We start from the raw sequence: 17,729 nt of genomic DNA, 5'->3' as shown, positions 1-17,729 counted from the left end.
ACGAAAGCAAAGCGTGTACAGCTGCCTATGCTTTTCGTAAAAAATTCGATTTTTTCTCTTTGGACCTTAAATTCCAGTCCGAACTAGACAAATGATGGCTCATTAGAAAATTAAATATCATACAACAATATCAAGTGTAAAATCGAACAAAATATTTCAGGTCATTTTTATGAAAGCAAAGCGTGTACAGTTGCATATGCTTTTCGTTAAAAATTCGATTTTGCTCTTTGGACCTTCAATTACAGTCAGAACTAGAAAAATGATGGTTCATTAGAAATCTTACATACCATAGAACAATATCAAGTTTAAAAGGGAACAAAATATTTCAGTTCATTTTTAGGTAAGCAAAGCGTGTACAACTGCCTAAGCTTTTCGTTAGAAATTAGGTTTTGCTCTTTGGACCTTCAATTCCAGTCAGAACTAGACAAATGATGGCTCATTAAAAATCTTACATATCATAGAACAATATAAAGTTTAAAAAGTAACAAAATATTTCAGTTCATTTTGACGATAGCAAAGCGTTTACAGCTGCCTATGCTTTTCGTTAAAAATTCGGTTTTTGCTCTTTCGACCTTCAGATCCAGTCAGAACTAGACAAATTATGGATCATTAGAAAGCATACATATCATATAAAATTATCAATTGTAAAAAGGATCAAAATATTTCAGGTCATTTTTACGAAAACAAAGCGTGTACAACTGCCTATGCTTTTCTTTGAAAATTCGATTTTTGCTCTTTGGACCTTCAATTCCAGTCAGAACTAGACAAATGATGGCTCATTGGAAAGCTTACATATCATAGAAAAAAATCAAGTTCAAAAAGGAAAAAAATATTTCAGTTCATTTTGACGAAAGCAAAGCGTGTACAACTGCCTATGCTTTTCGTTAGAAATTCGGTTTTGCTCTTTTGACCTTCAATTACAGTCAGATTTAGACAAATGATGGCTCATTTGAAAGCCTACATATCATAGAACAATATAAAGTGTAAAAAAAAAAATAATATTTCAGGTCATTTTGATGAAAGCAAAGCGTGTACAGCAGCCTATGCTTTTCGTTAAAAATTCGGTTTTGCTCTTTTGACCTTCAATTACAGTCAGATTTAGACAAATGATGGCTCATTAGAAAGCTTACATATCATAGAACAATATCAAGTAAAAAAAATATTTCAGGTCATTTTGACGAAAGCAAAGCGTGACGAAAATACGGTTTTTGCTCTTTGGGCCTTCAATTCCAGTCAGAACTAGACAAATGATGGCTCATTAGAAATTTACATATCATAGAAAAATATCAAGTTTAAAAAGGAACAAAATATTTCAGTTCATTTTGACGAAAGCAAAGCGTGTACAACTGCCTATGCTTTTCGTTAAAGATTCGGTTTTGCTCTTTGGACCTTTAGATCCAGTCAGAACTAAACAAATGATTGCTCATTAGAAAGCTTACATATCATAAAACAATATCAAGTTTAAAAAGGAACAAAATATTTGAGTTCATTTTGACAAGTAGGAATTACCAATAGGTACTATTATGGTAGTCTTAGTTAATGGCAGGTCCACCCACTAAAGCCCAGTAACCAGAGGTCCATAATAAAAAGAAAAAGAGGAAATTGGACCAAATTTTTTATCCCCTAGTCCGGTACACGTGCGGGATGTCGTAATCCACTTTTAAAAATACCCAACCTACCCATTCCCTGATAGTACATATATTTCTTTAAAAAAAAATCACCATTTTTTCAAAATCCGAGATCCGCTCTCTTCCTCTCTTTCTGCTTCTGCTCAAATTTTTCTTCTGCTTTTGGATTACGAGCTAGAGTTTTTCTGAAGATCTCTTTGAAGATTTACAGGTACGTTATGTAATATCTCTTTCTGCTGCCGTTGTTTGTTTTTTTCAACTGAATCTGTGAAGATCGGATTGTTTTGATTACGTTTTCACTTTCTTGTTTCGTTTTTTTTTTTGTTTTTTGCGTTTATTTTTGTTTTGGTTTGTTTTTGATGAATTTTGATCGTAATTATCCAATTTTTTGGTTAGATTATGATGTTTTTAACATATTTGAACTTTCGATTTGATTATCTTGTTGTTTTCGCTTTTTTATTTTATCAAAATCGTGCTTGTTTGTTGTTTCAGGGGTATTATCTAACAGTACATATGTTGCATACTATACAAATTGCTTTTGATTCTGTTTTGTTCTTAGTTTTATCAGTTGTTGTTGTTTGATTCATAAGTACATATCTTCGATACTGAAATAAGACTCTCTCGATTATGTTACTTTGATAGATTCTTTACATACAATTATTTTTTAGTTCATGAATCAGCAGTACGTATGTGGTATACTGATACAAACTGGTTTTTTTTGGTCTAATCGTTGTGGTGTTTGATTACGATTTTGATCTCCATGTTTGATTTCTTGATTATTTACTAGATCTAGATGAATAATCACGTTTTTGGTTCATTTCGTCATTAGATTTGATCATACTAGTTCCATTTTGTTGTTTTTAGATTTGTTTTTTTGTATGAAACAACAGTACGTATATCCTGTATTGACAGAAACCTAGCTTATTTTGAATGAAGAAGAACAAGATGGTGCATCGTTATGATTTACGAGGAGAATATTTGTTTTCTTTTTCCAGGTATGCTTTCTAATCATCTTGTTTGATTATTTTGTTCGGTTTTTCTTCTTTTGATTTGTTTTTTTGATTGTATTCTGATAATCAAATCGATTTGATTGACGCTTTTATGGTTTTTAGGTTTGTTACAGTTGTTTTTCGTGTATGAATTGACAGTACATATATGGCGTACTGATACAAAACTCTTCTAATTTTGTTTTATTTGAAGTTTTTCCAATTTTTTTGGTTCGATCCATGAGTATGTATGTATAATACTGATAGGAAGTGCTATTTGCTGTGTTTTTGCTCCTTTTGTAGTCTTACCCTTCAGTACTTATGTGAAATACTGTAATATGTCTTTCGATTCTCTTATTTTTCATAGATCTGTCACCTGTTGGTGTCATACTGTTGATTTGTAGTTCATGAATCTTCAGTACATATATCGCATACTGATAGGAAGTGCCCCTTGTTATGTTTAAGGAGAAGTGAAGAAGATGCAGGCATACAGTGGAGATGCAATAATGGGTGCTGCTGTACAACAACCCAATCTTTTTACTAAAGGTTCTTCAACTTTTTTTCCCAAGTTGGGTACTACTACTGCGGATAGATTACCTTCTCAAGTTAGGTTTAGTTCCGTGAAGACTTGTAAAGCGGCGTCTTCTTCAATCGAAGGGAGCTTGGTTACAGGAAGACCACCATCTTCTGTATCAGTTCCTATTCCTGAGATGGGAGGTAATCTAAAAAGAAGAATTTTTGAATGATTTTTTGTTTCTGTTGTAGCATTTGTTGTTATTTGAATTTTAGAATGAGTTTAATAGCACTTGCAAGCATTTTTGAGATGCCCGTTTCCTGTATGTAATCGGAATGCTTGAGCTTTTGTAAATGGTATGATCTAGTATCAAACCAATAAGGAATCGGTTAGTGTTCTTAAATGTTCTAGTTGGAATTCGTAAGCTTTTCGGTTGTTTATTGTTCTTTCATTTTACCCTTCTTTGAGCTGTTTGTTTTGGTCTATGTATTAGATTGGTTATCTATTATCAAACCTAGTACTAATCTGATTTGGGTAGGCTTCAAAAGCCTAACGATAGCCTGGGTTTTTCGCTAGATACCAAAGTGAATGAATAAGAATTATCAATTATGTGTTTTACCTGCATTCGTTGACTGGAAGAAATACCTAACGAGTTTCATGCCTGATGTCTTTTTGTATTTTGTTGTATTAGGTAATGGATGAGGTTTTATAGACCGTAATTTGAGTGAGGCGGACCCTGAAGTAGGTTCAATAATTGATAGTGAGAAGAATCGTCAGTTTAACAGCTTGGAGCTCATTGCTTCAGAGAATTTTACATCTCGCGCAGTGATGGAAGCTGTGGGTTCTTGTCTCACAAACAATTATTCAGAAGGGCTTCCTGGTAAAAGGTAAAGATGGTGCTTAATGTTGTATTTTTTCCCTGTATTTGTATTGAAATGAATTTGATCATTTCATTCTGCAATGTAGGTACTATGGTGGTAATGAGTACATTGATGAGCTAGAGACACTTTGTCAACAAAGGGCTTTGGCTGCATTTCACTTAGACCCAAATAAATAGGGAGTTAATGTCCAACCTCTGTCTGGTTCTCCTGCTAACTTTGAAGTTTACACTGCACTTCTCAACCCACATGACCGTATTATGGTAAGTTGAGGCCTCTTTCTCTCCAATTTTTTGAAATCAGTTTTGAACCCCTAAGGGATGTAATCAACTCTCCTTTCAAAATATGGGGTTGTATTAATTTGTTCATGTAACTGGCACAGGGTCTGGATCTTCCTCATGGAGGTCACTTGTCACATGGATTTATGACTCCTAAAAGACGGGTATTTGGGACTTCGATTTATTTTGAATCGATGCCCTACCGTCTTGATGAATCAACAGGTGCTGCTATGCATTCTTATACTGTGTAATGACTATGTGGTCTATTGTTGTTCATTTATAATTTGCATTCATTACCAAATTCACTTGCAGGCCTTATTGATTATTATATGCTTGAGAAAACTGCCACCCTCTTTCGACCAAAACTCATCATTGTTGGTGCTAGTGCTTATCCTCGTGATTTCGATTATCCTCGAATGAGAAAGGTATACACATATTTTTTGATTGTCAACATTTGTAATTCTTAGTGATCAGAGAATCAAACTAGTTAACCCATTACGCACACCTAATTCCCTTTCCTGTTATGTTTCTTGAAGATTGCAGATTCTGTTGGGGCTTTTCTCATGATGGATATGGGTCACATAAGTGGTCTCGTTGCTGCATCTGTACTTGCCGACCCATTTGAATACTGTGATGTTGTAACAACCACCACTCACAAGGTACACCTAGTCCCATTCATGAAGTCTGCAAGACTGCAACTACTGACACCAACACAAGCAGCATTTGTTTTTATTGGTTTATTGGATACATACTCTATATGTAAGCAGTGAGGCAGATACATACTTAGATTTGTACGTAGTGTAGCAGATATGTGCTCAGATTTGTAAGCAGTGTACCAGATATGTAATCAAATTTGTAAGCAGTGTAGACACACACGTTTGGTAGTAATGGGTATTATGGACATTTCCATGTTTTAATTAATTTTGGACCTCCGGATAAAGAAAAAATCCGGTTGGACCCTACTATAAATAACTATATGGGCCTAGGACCAAACAAGAAATTTTCCTTTTGACAAAAGCAAAGCGTGTATAGCTGCCTATGCTTTTCGTTGAAAATTCTGTTTTTGCTCTATGGACCTTCAATTCTAGTCAGAACTAGACAAATGATGGCTCATTAGAAAGATTACATATCATAGAAAAATATCAAGTTTAAAAAGAAACAAAATATTTAAGTTCATTTTTAGGTAAGCAAAGCGTATACAACTGCCTATGCTTTTCGTTGAAAATTCGGTTTTTGCTCTTTGGACCTTTAATTCCAGTCAGAACTAGACAAATTATGGCTCATTATAAAGATTACATATCATAGAATAATATCAGGTTTATAAAGGAACAAAATATTTCAGTTCATTTTGACGAAAGGAAAGCGTGTATAGCTGCCTATGCTATTCATTTAAAATTCGGTTTTTGCTCTTTAGACCTTCAATTCTAGTCAGAACTAGACAAATGATGGATAATTATAAAGCTTATATATCATAGAACAATATCAAGTGTAAAAAGGAACAAAATATTTTAGGTCATTTTTACGAAAGCAGAGCGTGTACAGCTGCCTATGCTTTTCGTTCAAAATTCGGTTTTTGCTCTTTGGACCTTCAATTCCAGTCAGAACTAGACAAATGATGGCTCATTAGAAAGCTTACATATCATAGAACAATATCAAGTTTAAAAAGAAAAAAATATTTCAGTTCATTTTGACGAAAGCAAAGCGTGTACAACTACCTATGCCTTTCGTTAAAAATTCGGTTTTGCTCTTTGGACCTTCAATTACAGTCAGAACTAGACAAATGATGGCTCATTAGAAAGATTACTTATCATAGAACAATATCAAGTTTAAAAGGGAATAAAATATTTCAGTTCATTTTGACAAAAGCAAAGCGTGTACAACTGCCTATGCTTTTCGTTAAAAATTCGGTTTTGCTCTTTGGACCTTCAATTCCAGTCAGAACTAGACAAATTATGGCTCATTAGAAAGATTACATATCATAGAACAATATCAAGTGTAAAAAGGAACAAAATATTTCAGGTCATTTTTACGAAAGCAAAGCGTGTACAACTGCCTAAGCTTTTCGTCGAAAATTCGATTTTTGCTCTTTGGACCTTCAATTCTAGTCAGAACTAGACAAATGATGGATCATTAAAAATCTTACATATCATAGAACAATATCAAGTTTAAAAAGGAACAAAATATTTCAGTTCATTTTTAGGTAAGCAAAGTGTGTACAACTGCCTATGTTTTTCGTTAGAAATTCGGTTTTCCTCTTTGGACCTTCAATTACAGTCAGAACTAGACAAATGATGTCTCATTAGAAATCTTACATATCATAGAACAATATCAAGTGTAAAAAGGAACAAAATATTTCAGTTCATTTTTAGGTAAGCAAAGCGTGTACTTGCCTATGCTTTTCGTTAAAAATTCGGTTTTGCTCTTTCGACCTTCAGATCCAGTCAGAACGAGACAAATGATGGATCATTAGAAATATTACATATCATAGAACAATATAAACTCTAAAAAAGAAAAAAATATTTCAGGTCATTTTACGAAAGCAAAGCGTGTACAGTTGCCTATGCTTTTCGTAAAAAATTCGATTTTTTCTATTTGGACCTTCAATTCTAGTCCGAACTAGACAAATGATGGCTCATTAGAAAATTAAATATCATACAACAATATCAAGTTTAAAAATGAACAAAATATTTCAGGTCATTTTTATGAAAGCAAAGCGTGTACAGCTGCATATGTTTTTCGTTAAAAATTCGATTTTGCTCTTTGGACCTTCAATTACAGTCAGAACTAGAAAAATGATGGCTCATTAGAAATCTTACATACCATATAACAATATCAAGTTTAAAAGGGAACAAAATATTTCAGTTCATTTTTAGGTAAGCAAAGCGTGTACAACTGCCTATGCTTTTCGTTAAAAATTCGGTTTTGCTCGTTCGACCTTCAGATCCATTCAGAACTAGACAAATGATAGATCATTAGAAACATTACATAGCATAGAATAATATAAACTCTAAAAAAGAACAAAATATTTCAGGTCATTTTTACGAAAGCAAAGCGTGTACAGCTACCTATGTTTTTCGTTAAAAATTCGGTTTTTGCTCTTTGGACCTTCAATTCCAGTCAGAACTAGACAAATGATGGCTCATTAGAAAGATTATATATCATAGAACAATATCAAGTTTAAAAAGGAACAAGATATTTAAGTTCATTTTTACGAAAGCAAAGCGTGTACAGCTGCCTATGCTTTTCGTTGAAAATTCGGTTTTTGCTCTTTGGACCTTCAACTCCAGTCAGAACTAGACAAATGATGGCTCATTAGAAAGCTTAAATATAATAGAACAATATCAAGTTTAAAAAGGAACAAAATATTTCAGTTCATTTTGATGAAAGGAAAGCGTGCACAGCTGCCTATGATTTTCGTTGAAAATTCGGTTTTTGCTCTTTCGACCTTCAATTCCAGTCAGAACTAGACAAATGATGGCTCATTAAAAATTTTACATATCATAGAACAATATAAAGTTTAAAAAGTAAAAAAAAAATTCAGTTCACTTTGACGATAGCAAAGCGTTTACAGCTGCCTATGTTTTTCGTTAAAAATTCGGTTTTGCTCTTTCGACCTTCAGATCCAGTCAGAACTAGACAAATGATGGATAATTAGAAAACTTACATATCATATAAAATTATCAATTGTAAAAAGGATCAAAATATTTCAGGTCATTTTTACGAAAACAAAGCGTGTACAACTGCCTATGCTTTTCTTTGAAAATTCGATTTTTGCTCTTTGGACCTTCAATTCCAGTCAGAACTAGACAAATGATGGCTCATTGGAAAGCTTACATATCATAGAAAAATATCAAGTTCAAAAAGGAACAAAATATTTCAGTTCATTTTGACGAAAGCAAAGCGTGTATAACTGCCTATGCTTTTCGTTAGAAATTCGGTTTTGCTCTTTGGACCTTCAATTACAGTCAGATTTAGACAAATGATGGCTCATTTGAAAGCTTACATATCATAGAACAATATAAAGTGTAAAAAAAAAAAAATATTTCAGGTCATTTTGATGAAAGCAAAGCGTGTACAGCTGCCTATGCTTTTCGTTGAAAATTCGGTTTTGCTCTTTGGACCTTCAGATCCAGTCAGAACTAGACAAATAATGGATCATTAGAAGGCTTACATATCATAGAACAATATCAAGTGTAAAAAGGAACAAAATATTTCAGGTCATTTTTACGAAAGCAAAGCGTGTACAGCTGCCTATGCTTTTCGTTGAAAATTCGGTTTTTGCTCTTTGGACCTTCAATTCCAGTCAGAACTAGACAAATGATGGCTCATTAAAAATCTTACATATCATAGAACAATATAAAGTTTAAAAAGTAAAAAAAAATTTCAGTTCACTTTGACGATAGCAAAGCGTTTACAGCTGCCTATGTTTTTCGTTAAAAATTCGGTTTTGCTCTTTCGACCTTCAGATCCAGTCAGAACTAGACAAATGATGGATCATTAGAAAACTTACATATCATATAAAATTATCAATTGTAAAAAGGATCAAAATATTTCAGGTCATTTTTACGAAAACAAAGCGTGTACAACTGCCTATGCTTTTCTTTGAAAATTCGATTTTTGCTCTTTGGACCTTCAATTCCAGTCAGAACTAGACAAATGATGGCTCATTGGAAAGCTTACATATCATAGAAAAATATCAAGTTCAAAAAGGAACAAAATATTTCAGTTCATTTTGACGAAAGCAAAGCGTGTATAACTGCCTATGCTTTTCGTTAGAAATTCGGTTTTGCTCTTTGGACCTTCAATTACAGTCAGATTTAGACAAATGATGGCTCATTTGAAAGCTTACATATCATAGAACAATATAAAGTGTAAAAAAAAAAAAATATTTCAGGTCATTTTGATGAAAGCAAAGCGTGTACAGCTGCCTATGCTTTTCGTTGAAAATTCGGTTTTGCTCTTTGGACCTTCAGATCCAGTCAGAACTAGACAAATAATGGATCATTAGAAGGCTTACATATCATAGAACAATATCAAGTGTAAAAAGGAACAAAATATTTCAGGTCATTTTTACGAAAGCAAAGCGTGTACAGCTGCCTATGCTTTTCGTTGAAAATTCGGTTTTTGCTCTTTGGACCTTCAATTCCAGTCAGAACTAGACAAATGATGGCTCATTAAAAATCTTACATATCATAGAACAATATAAAGTTTAAAAAGTAAAAAAAAATTTCAGTTCACTTTGACGATAGCAAAGCGTTTACAGCTGCCTATGTTTTTCGTTAAAAATTCGGTTTTGCTCTTTCGACCTTCAGATCCAGTCAGAACTAGACAAATGATGGATCATTAGAAAACTTACATATCATATAAAATTATCAATTGTAAAAAGGATCAAAATATTTCAGGTCATTTTTACGAAAACAAAGCGTGTACAACTGCCTATGCTTTTCTTTGAAAATTCGATTTTTGCTCTTTGGACCTTCAATTCCAGTCAGAACTAGACAAATGATGGCTCATTGGAAATCTTACATATCATAGAAAAATATCAAGTTCAAAAAGGAACAAAATATTTCAGTTCATTTTGACGAAAGCAAAGCGTGTACAACTGCCTATGCTTTTCGTTAGAAATTCGGTTTTGCTCTTTGGACCTTCAATTACAGTCAGATTTAGACAAATGATGGCTCATTTGAAAGCTTACATATCATAGAACAATATAAAGTGTAAAAAAAAAAAAATATTTCAGGTCATTTTGATGAAAGCAAAGCGTGTACAGCTGCCTATGCTTTTCGTTGAAAATTCGGTTTTGCTCTTTGGACCTTCAGATCCAGTCAGAACTAGACAAATAATGGATCATTAGAAAGCTTACATATCATAGAAAAATATCAATTGTAAAAAGGATCAAAATATTTCAGGTCATTTTTACGAAAGCAAAGCGTGTACAGTTGCCTATGCTTTTCGTTGAAAATTCGGTTTTTGCTCTTTGGACCTTCAATTCCAGTCAGAACTAGACAATTGATGGCTCATTGGAAAGCTTACATATCATAGAACAATATCAAGTATAAAAAGGAACAAAATATTTCAGGTCATTTTGACGAAAGCAAAGCGTGTACAGCTGCTATGCTTTTCGTTAAAAATTCGGTTTTTCTCTTTGGACCTTCAAGTCCAGTCAGATCTAGACAAATTATGGCTCATTAGAAATCTTACATATCATAGAACAATATCAAGTATAAAAAGGAACAAAATATTTCAGGTCATTTTTGCGAAAGCAAAACGTGTACAGCTGCCTATGCTTTTCGTTGAAAATTCGGTTTTTCCTCTTTGGACCTTCAATTCCAGTCAGAACTAGACAAATGATGGCTCATTAGAAAGCTTACATATCATAGAACAATATCAAGTGTAAAAAAAAAATATTTCAGGTCATTTTGATGAAAGCAAAGCGTGTACAGCTGCCTATGCTTTTCGTTGAAAATTCGGTTTTTGCTCTTTGGACCTTCAGATCCAGTCAGAACTAGACAAATATGGATTATTAGAAAGCTTACATATCATAGAAAAATATCAATTGTAAAAAATCATTTTCAGGTCATTTTACGAAAACAAAGCGTGTACACTGCCTATGCTTTTCTTTGAAAATTCGATTTTGCTCTTTGGACCTTCAATTCCAGTCAGAACTAGACAAATGATGGCTCATTGAAAAGCTTACATCATAGAAAAATATCAAGTTCAAAAAGGAACAAAAATATTTCAGTTCATTTTGACGAAAGCAAAGCGTGTGTTGCCTATGCTTTTCGTTAGAAATTCGGTTTTGCTCTTTGGACCTTCAATTACAGTCAGATTTAGACAAATGATGGCTCATTTGAAAGCTTACATATCATAGAAAAATATAAAGTGTAAAAAAAATAATATTTCAGGTCATTTTGATGAAAGCAAAGCGTGTACAGCTGCCTATGCTTTTCGTTGAAAATTCGGTTTTGCTCTTTGGACCTTCAGATCCAGTCAGAACTAGACAAATAATGGATCATTAGAAATCTTACATATCATAGAAAAATATCAATTGTAAAAAGGATCAAAATATTTCAGGTCATTTTTACGAAAGCAAAGCGTGTACAGTTGCCTATGCTTTTCGTTGAAAATTCGGTTTTTGCTCTTTGGACCTTCAATTCCAGTCAGAACTAGACAAATTATGGCTCATTGGAAAGCTTACATATCATAGAACAATATAAAGTTTAAAAAGGAACAAAATATTTAAGGTCATTTTTACGAAAGCAAAGCGTGTACAGTTGCCTATGCTTTTCGTTGAAAATTCGGTTTTTGCTCTTTGGACCTTCAATTCCAGTCAGAACTAGACAAATGATGGCTCATTAGAAAGCTTACATATCATAGAACAATATAAAGTTTAAAAAGGAACAAAATATTTCAGTTCATTTTTAGGTAAGCAAAGCGTGTACAGCTGCCTATGCTTTTCGTTGAAAATTCGATTTTGCTCTTTGGACCTTCAGATCCAGTCAGAACTAGACAAATAATGGATCATTAGAAGGCTTACGTATCATAGAACAATATCAAGTGTAAAAAGGAACAAAATATTTCAGGTCATTTTTACGAAAGCAATGCGTGTACAGCTGCCTATGCTTTTCGTTGAAAATTCGGTTTTTCCTCTTTGGACCTTCAATTCCAGTCAGAACTAGACAAATGATGGCTCATTAGAAAGCTTACATATCATAGAACAATATCAAGTGTAAAAAAAAAATATTTCAGGTCATTTTGATGAAAGTAAAGCGTGTACAGCTGCCTATGCTTTTCGTTGAAAATTCGGTTTTGCTCTTTGGACCTTCAGATCCAGTCAGAACTAGACAAATAATGGATTATTAGAAAGCTTACATATCATAGAAAAATATCAATTGTAAAAAGGATCAAAATATTTCAGGTCATTTTTACGAAAACAAAGCGTGTACAACTGCCTATGCTTTTCTTTGAAAATTCGATTTTTGCTCTTTGGACCTTCAATTCCAGTCAGAACTAGACAAATGATGGCTCATTAGAAAGCTTAAATATACTAGAAAAATATTAAGTTTAAAAAGGAACAAAATATTTCAGGTCATTTTGATAAAAGCAAAGCGTGTACAGCTGCCTATGTTTTTCGTTAAAAATTCGGTTTTGCTCTTTCGACCTTCAGATCCAGTCAGAACTAGACAAATGATGGATCATTAGAAAGATTACATATCATAGAACAATATAAACTCTAAAAAAGAAAAAAATATTTCAGGTCATTTTTACGAAAGCAAAGCGTGCACAGCTGCCTATGCTTTTCGTAAAAAATTCGATTTTTTCTCTTTGGACCTTCAATTCCAGTCCGACCTAGACAAATGATGGCTCATTAGAAAATTAAATATCATACAACAATATCAAGTGTAAAAATGAACAAAATATTTCAGGTCATTTTTATGAAAGCAAAGCGTGTACAGCTGCATATGCTTTTCGTTAAAAATTCGATTTTGCTCTTTGGACCTTCAATTACAGTCAGAACTAGAAAAATGATGGCTCATTAGAAATCTTACATACCATAGAACAATATCAAGTTTAAAAGGGAACAAAATATTTCAGTTCATTTTTAGGTAAGCAAAGCGTGTACAACTGCCTATGCTTTTCGTTAAAAATTCGGTTTTGCTCTTTCGACCTTCAGATCCAGTCAGAACTAGACAAATGATGGCTCATTAGTAAGCTTACATATCATAGAACAATATCAAGTTTCAAAAGGAACAAAATATTTCAGTTCATTTTTACGAAAGCAAAGCGTGTACAACTGCCTATGCTTTTCGTTGAAAATTCGGTTTTGCTCTTTGGACCTTCAGATCCAGTCAGAACTAGACAAATAATGGATCATTAGAAGGCTTACATATCATAGAACAATATCAAGTGTAAAAAGGAACAAAATATTTCAGGTCATTTTTACGAAAGCAAAGCGTGTACAGCTGCCTATGCTTTTCGTTGAAAATTCGGTTTTTGCTCTTTGGACCTTCAATTCCAGTCAGAACTAGACAAATGATGGCTCATTAGAAAGCTTAAATATACTAGAAAAATATTAAGTTTAAAAAGGAACAAAATATTTCAGTTCATTTTGATGAAAGCAAAGCGTGCACAGCTGCATATGATTTTCGTTGAAAATTCGGTTTTTGCTCTTTGGACCTTCAATTCCAGTCAGAACTAGACAAATGATGGCTCATTAAAAATATTACATATCATAGAACAATATAAAGTTTAAAAGTTAACAAAATATTTCAGTTCATTTTGACGATAGCAAAGCGTTTACAGCTTCCTATGCTTTTCGTTAAAAATTCGGTTTTGCTCTTTCGACCTTCAGATCCAGTCAGAACTAGACAAATGATGGATCATTAGAAAGCATACATATCATATAAAATTATCAATTGTAAAAAGGATCAAAATATTTCAGGTCATTTTTACGAAAACAAAGCGTGTACAACTGCCTATGCTTTTCTTTGAAAATTCGATTTTTGCTCTTTGGACCTTCAATTCCAGTCAGAACTAGACAAATGATGGCTCATTGAAAAGCTTACATATCATAGAAAAATATCAAGTTCAAAAAGGAACAAAATATTTCAGTTCATTTTGACGAAAGCAAAGCGTGTGTTGCCTATGCTTTTCGTTAGAAATTCGGTTTTGCTCTTTGGACCTTCAATTACAGTCAGATTTAGACAAATTATGGCTCATTTGAAAGCTTACATATCATAGAACAATATAAAGTGTAAAAAAAATAATATTTCAGGTCATTTTGATGAAAGCAAAGCGTGTACAGCTGCCTATGTTTTTCGTTAAAAATGCGGTTTGCTCTTTGGACCTTCAGATCCAGTCAGAACTAGACAAATGATGGATCATTAGAAAGATTACATATCATAGAACAATATAAACTCTAAAAAAGAAAAAAATATTTCAGGTCATTTTTACGAAAGCAAAGCGTGCACAGCTGCCTATGCTTTTCGTAAAAAATTCGATTTTTCTCTTTGGACCTTCAATTCCAGTCCGACCTAGACAAATGATGGCTCATTAGAAAATTAAATATCATACAACAATATCAAGTGTAAAAATGAACAAAATATTTCAGGTCATTTTTATGAAAGCAAAGCGTGTACAGCTGCATATGCTTTTCGTTAAAATTCGATTTTGCTCTTTGGACCTTCAATTACAGTCAGAACTAGAAAAATGATGGCTCATTAGAAATCTTACATACCATAGAACAATATCAAGTTTAAAAGGGAACAAATATTTCAGTTCATTTTTAGGTAAGCAAAGCGTGTACAACTGCCTATGCTTTCGTTAAAAATTCGGTTTGCTCTTTCGACCTTCAGATCCAGTCAGAACTAGACAAATGATGGCTCATTAGTAAGCTTACATATCATAGAACATATCAAGTTTCAAAAGGAACAAAATATTTCAGTTCATTTTTACGAAAGCAAAGCGTGTACAACTGCCTATGCTTTTCGTTGAAAATTCGGTTTTGCTCTTTGGACCTTCAGATCCAGTCAGAACTAGACAAATAATGGATCATTAGAAGGCTTACATATCATAGAACAATATCAAGTGTAAAAAGGAACAAATATTTCAGGTCATTTTACGAAAGCAAAGCGTGTACAGCTGCCTATGCTTTTCGTTGAAAATTCGATTTGCTCTTTGGACCTTCAGTTCCAGTCAGAACTAGACAAATAATGGATCATTAGAAGGCTTACGTATCATAGAACAATATCAAGTGTAAAAAGGAAACAATATTTCAGGTCATTTTTACGAAAGCAATGCGTGTAAGCTGCCTATGCTTTCGTTGAAAATTCGGTTTTTCCTCTTTGGACCTTCAATTCCAGTCAGAACTAGACAAATGATGGCTCATTAGAAAGCTTACATATCATAGACATATCAAGTGTAAAAAAAAAATATTTCAGGTCATTTTGATGAAAGTAAAGCGTGTACAGCTGCCTATGCTTTTCGTTGAAAATTCGGTTTTGCTCTTTGGACCTTCAGATCCAGTCAGAAATAGACAAATAATGGATTATTAGAAAGCTTACATCATAGAAAATATCAATTGTAAAAAGGATCAAATATTTCAGGTCATTTTACGAAAACAAAGCGTGTACAACTGCCTATGCTTTTCTTTGAAAATTCGATTTTGCTCTTTGGACCTTCAATTCCAGTCAGAACTAGACAAATGATGGCTCATTAGAAAGCTTAAATATACTAGAAAAATATAAGTTAAAAAGGAACAAAATATTTCAGGTTCATTTTGATAAAAGCAAAGCGTGTACAGCTGCCTATGTTTTTCGTTAAAAATTCGGTTTTGCTCTTTCGACCTTCAGATCCAGTCAGAACTAGACAAATGATGGATCATTAGAAAGATTACATATCATAGAACAATATAAACTCTAAAAAAGAAAAAAATATTTCAGTCATTTTTACGAAAGCAAAGCGCACAGCTGCCTATGCTTTCGTAAAAAATTCGATTTTTCTCTTTGGACCTTCAATTCCAGTCCGACCTAGACAAATGATGGCTCATTAGAAAATTAAATATCATACAACAATATCAAGTGTTTAAAAATGAACAAAATATTTCAGGTCTTTTTATGAAAGCAAAGCGTGTACAGCTCATATGCTTTTCGTTAAAAATTCGATTTTGCTCTTTGGACCTTCAATTACAGTCAGAACTAGAAAATGAGGCTCATTAGAAATCTTACATACCATAGAACATATCAAGTTTAAAAGGGAACAAAATATTTCAGTTCATTTTAGGTAAGCAAAGCGTGTACAACTGCCTATGCTTTTCGTTAAAAATTCGGTTTTGCTCTTTCGACCTTCAGATCAGTCAGAACTAGACAAATGATGGCTCATTAGTAAGCTTACATATCATAGAACAATATCAAGTTTAAAGGAACAAAATTTCAGTTCATTTTTACGAAAGCAAAGCGTGTACAACTGCCTATGCTTTTCGTTGAAAATTCGGTTTTGCTCTTTGGACCTTCAGATCCAGTCAGAACTAGACAAATAATGGATCATTAGAAGGCTTACATATCATAGAACAATATCAAGTGTAAAAAGGAACAAAATATTTCAGGTCATTTTTACGAAAGCAAAGCGTGTACAGCTGCCTATGCTTTTCGTTGAAAATTCGGTTTTTGCTCTTTGGACCTTCAATTCCAGTCAGAACTAGACAAATGATGGCTCATTAGAAAGCTTAAATATACTAGAAAAATATTAAGTTTAAAAAGGAACAAAATATTTCAGTTCATTTTGATGAAAGCAAAGCGTGCACAGCTGCATATGATTTTCGTTGAAAATTCGGTTTTTGCTCTTTGGACCTTCAATTCCAGTCAGAACTAGACAAATGATGGCTCATTAAAAATATTACATATCATAGAACAATATAAAGTTTAAAAGTTAACAAAATATTTCAGTTCATTTTGACGATAGCAAAGCGTTTACAGCTTCCTATGCTTTTCGTTAAAAATTCGGTTTTGCTCTTTCGACCTTCAGATCCAGTCAGAACTAGACAAATGATGGATCATTAGAAAGCATACATATCATATAAAATTATCAATTGTAAAAAGGATCAAAATATTTCAGGTCATTTTTACGAAAACAAAGCGTGTACAACTGCCTATGCTTTTCTTTGAAAATTCGATTTTTGCTCTTTGGACCTTCAATTCCAGTCAGAACTAGACAAATGATGGCTCATTGAAAAGCTTACATATCATAGAAAAATATCAAGTTCAAAAAGGAACAAAATATTTCAGTTCATTTTGACGAAAGCAAAGCGTGTGTTGCCTATGCTTTTCGTTAGAAATTCGGTTTTGCTCTTTGGACCTTCAATTACAGTCAGATTTAGACAAATTATGGCTCATTTGAAAGCTTACATATCATAGAACAATATAAAGTGTAAAAAAAATAATATTTCAGGTCATTTTGATGAAAGCAAAGCGTGTACAGCTGCCTATGCTTTTCGTTGAAAATGCGGTTTTGCTCTTTGGACCTTCAGATCCAGTCAGAACTAGACAAATAATGGATCATTAGAAAGCTTACATATCATAGAAAAATATCAATTGTAAAAAGGATCAAAATATTTCAGGTCATTTTTACGAAAGCAAAGCGTGTACAGTTGCCTATGCTTTTCGTTGAAAATTCGGTTTTTGCTCTTTGGACCTTCAATTCCAGTCAGAACTAGACAAATTATGGCTCATTGGAAAGCTTACATATCATAGAACAATATCAAGTTTAAAAAGGAACAAAATATTTCAGGTTATTTTGACAAAAGCAAAGCGTGTACTGCTGCCTATGCTTTTCGTTAAAAATTCGGTTTTGCTCTTTGGACCTTCAATTCCAGTCAGAACTAGACAAATGATGGATCATTAGAAATCTTAAATATCATATAACAATATCAAGTGTAAAAAGTAACAAAA

The 17,729-nt window shown here is 33.1% G+C and overlaps 1 pseudogene; it reads left to right on the top strand.

The window, feature by feature from the left end:
* Positions 1-3,093: 3,093 nt before the first annotated feature.
* Positions 3,094-4,937, top strand: LOC113327781 (annotated as a pseudogene).
* Positions 4,938-17,729: the final 12,792 nt, after the last annotated feature.

The sequence above is a fragment of the Papaver somniferum genome, chromosome 1 (assembly GCF_003573695.1).
Source record: "Papaver somniferum cultivar HN1 chromosome 1, ASM357369v1, whole genome shotgun sequence".
NCBI classification, from domain to species: domain Eukaryota; kingdom Viridiplantae; phylum Streptophyta; class Magnoliopsida; order Ranunculales; family Papaveraceae; genus Papaver; species Papaver somniferum.
This window is presented reverse-complemented; position numbering and strand designations above follow the sequence as displayed.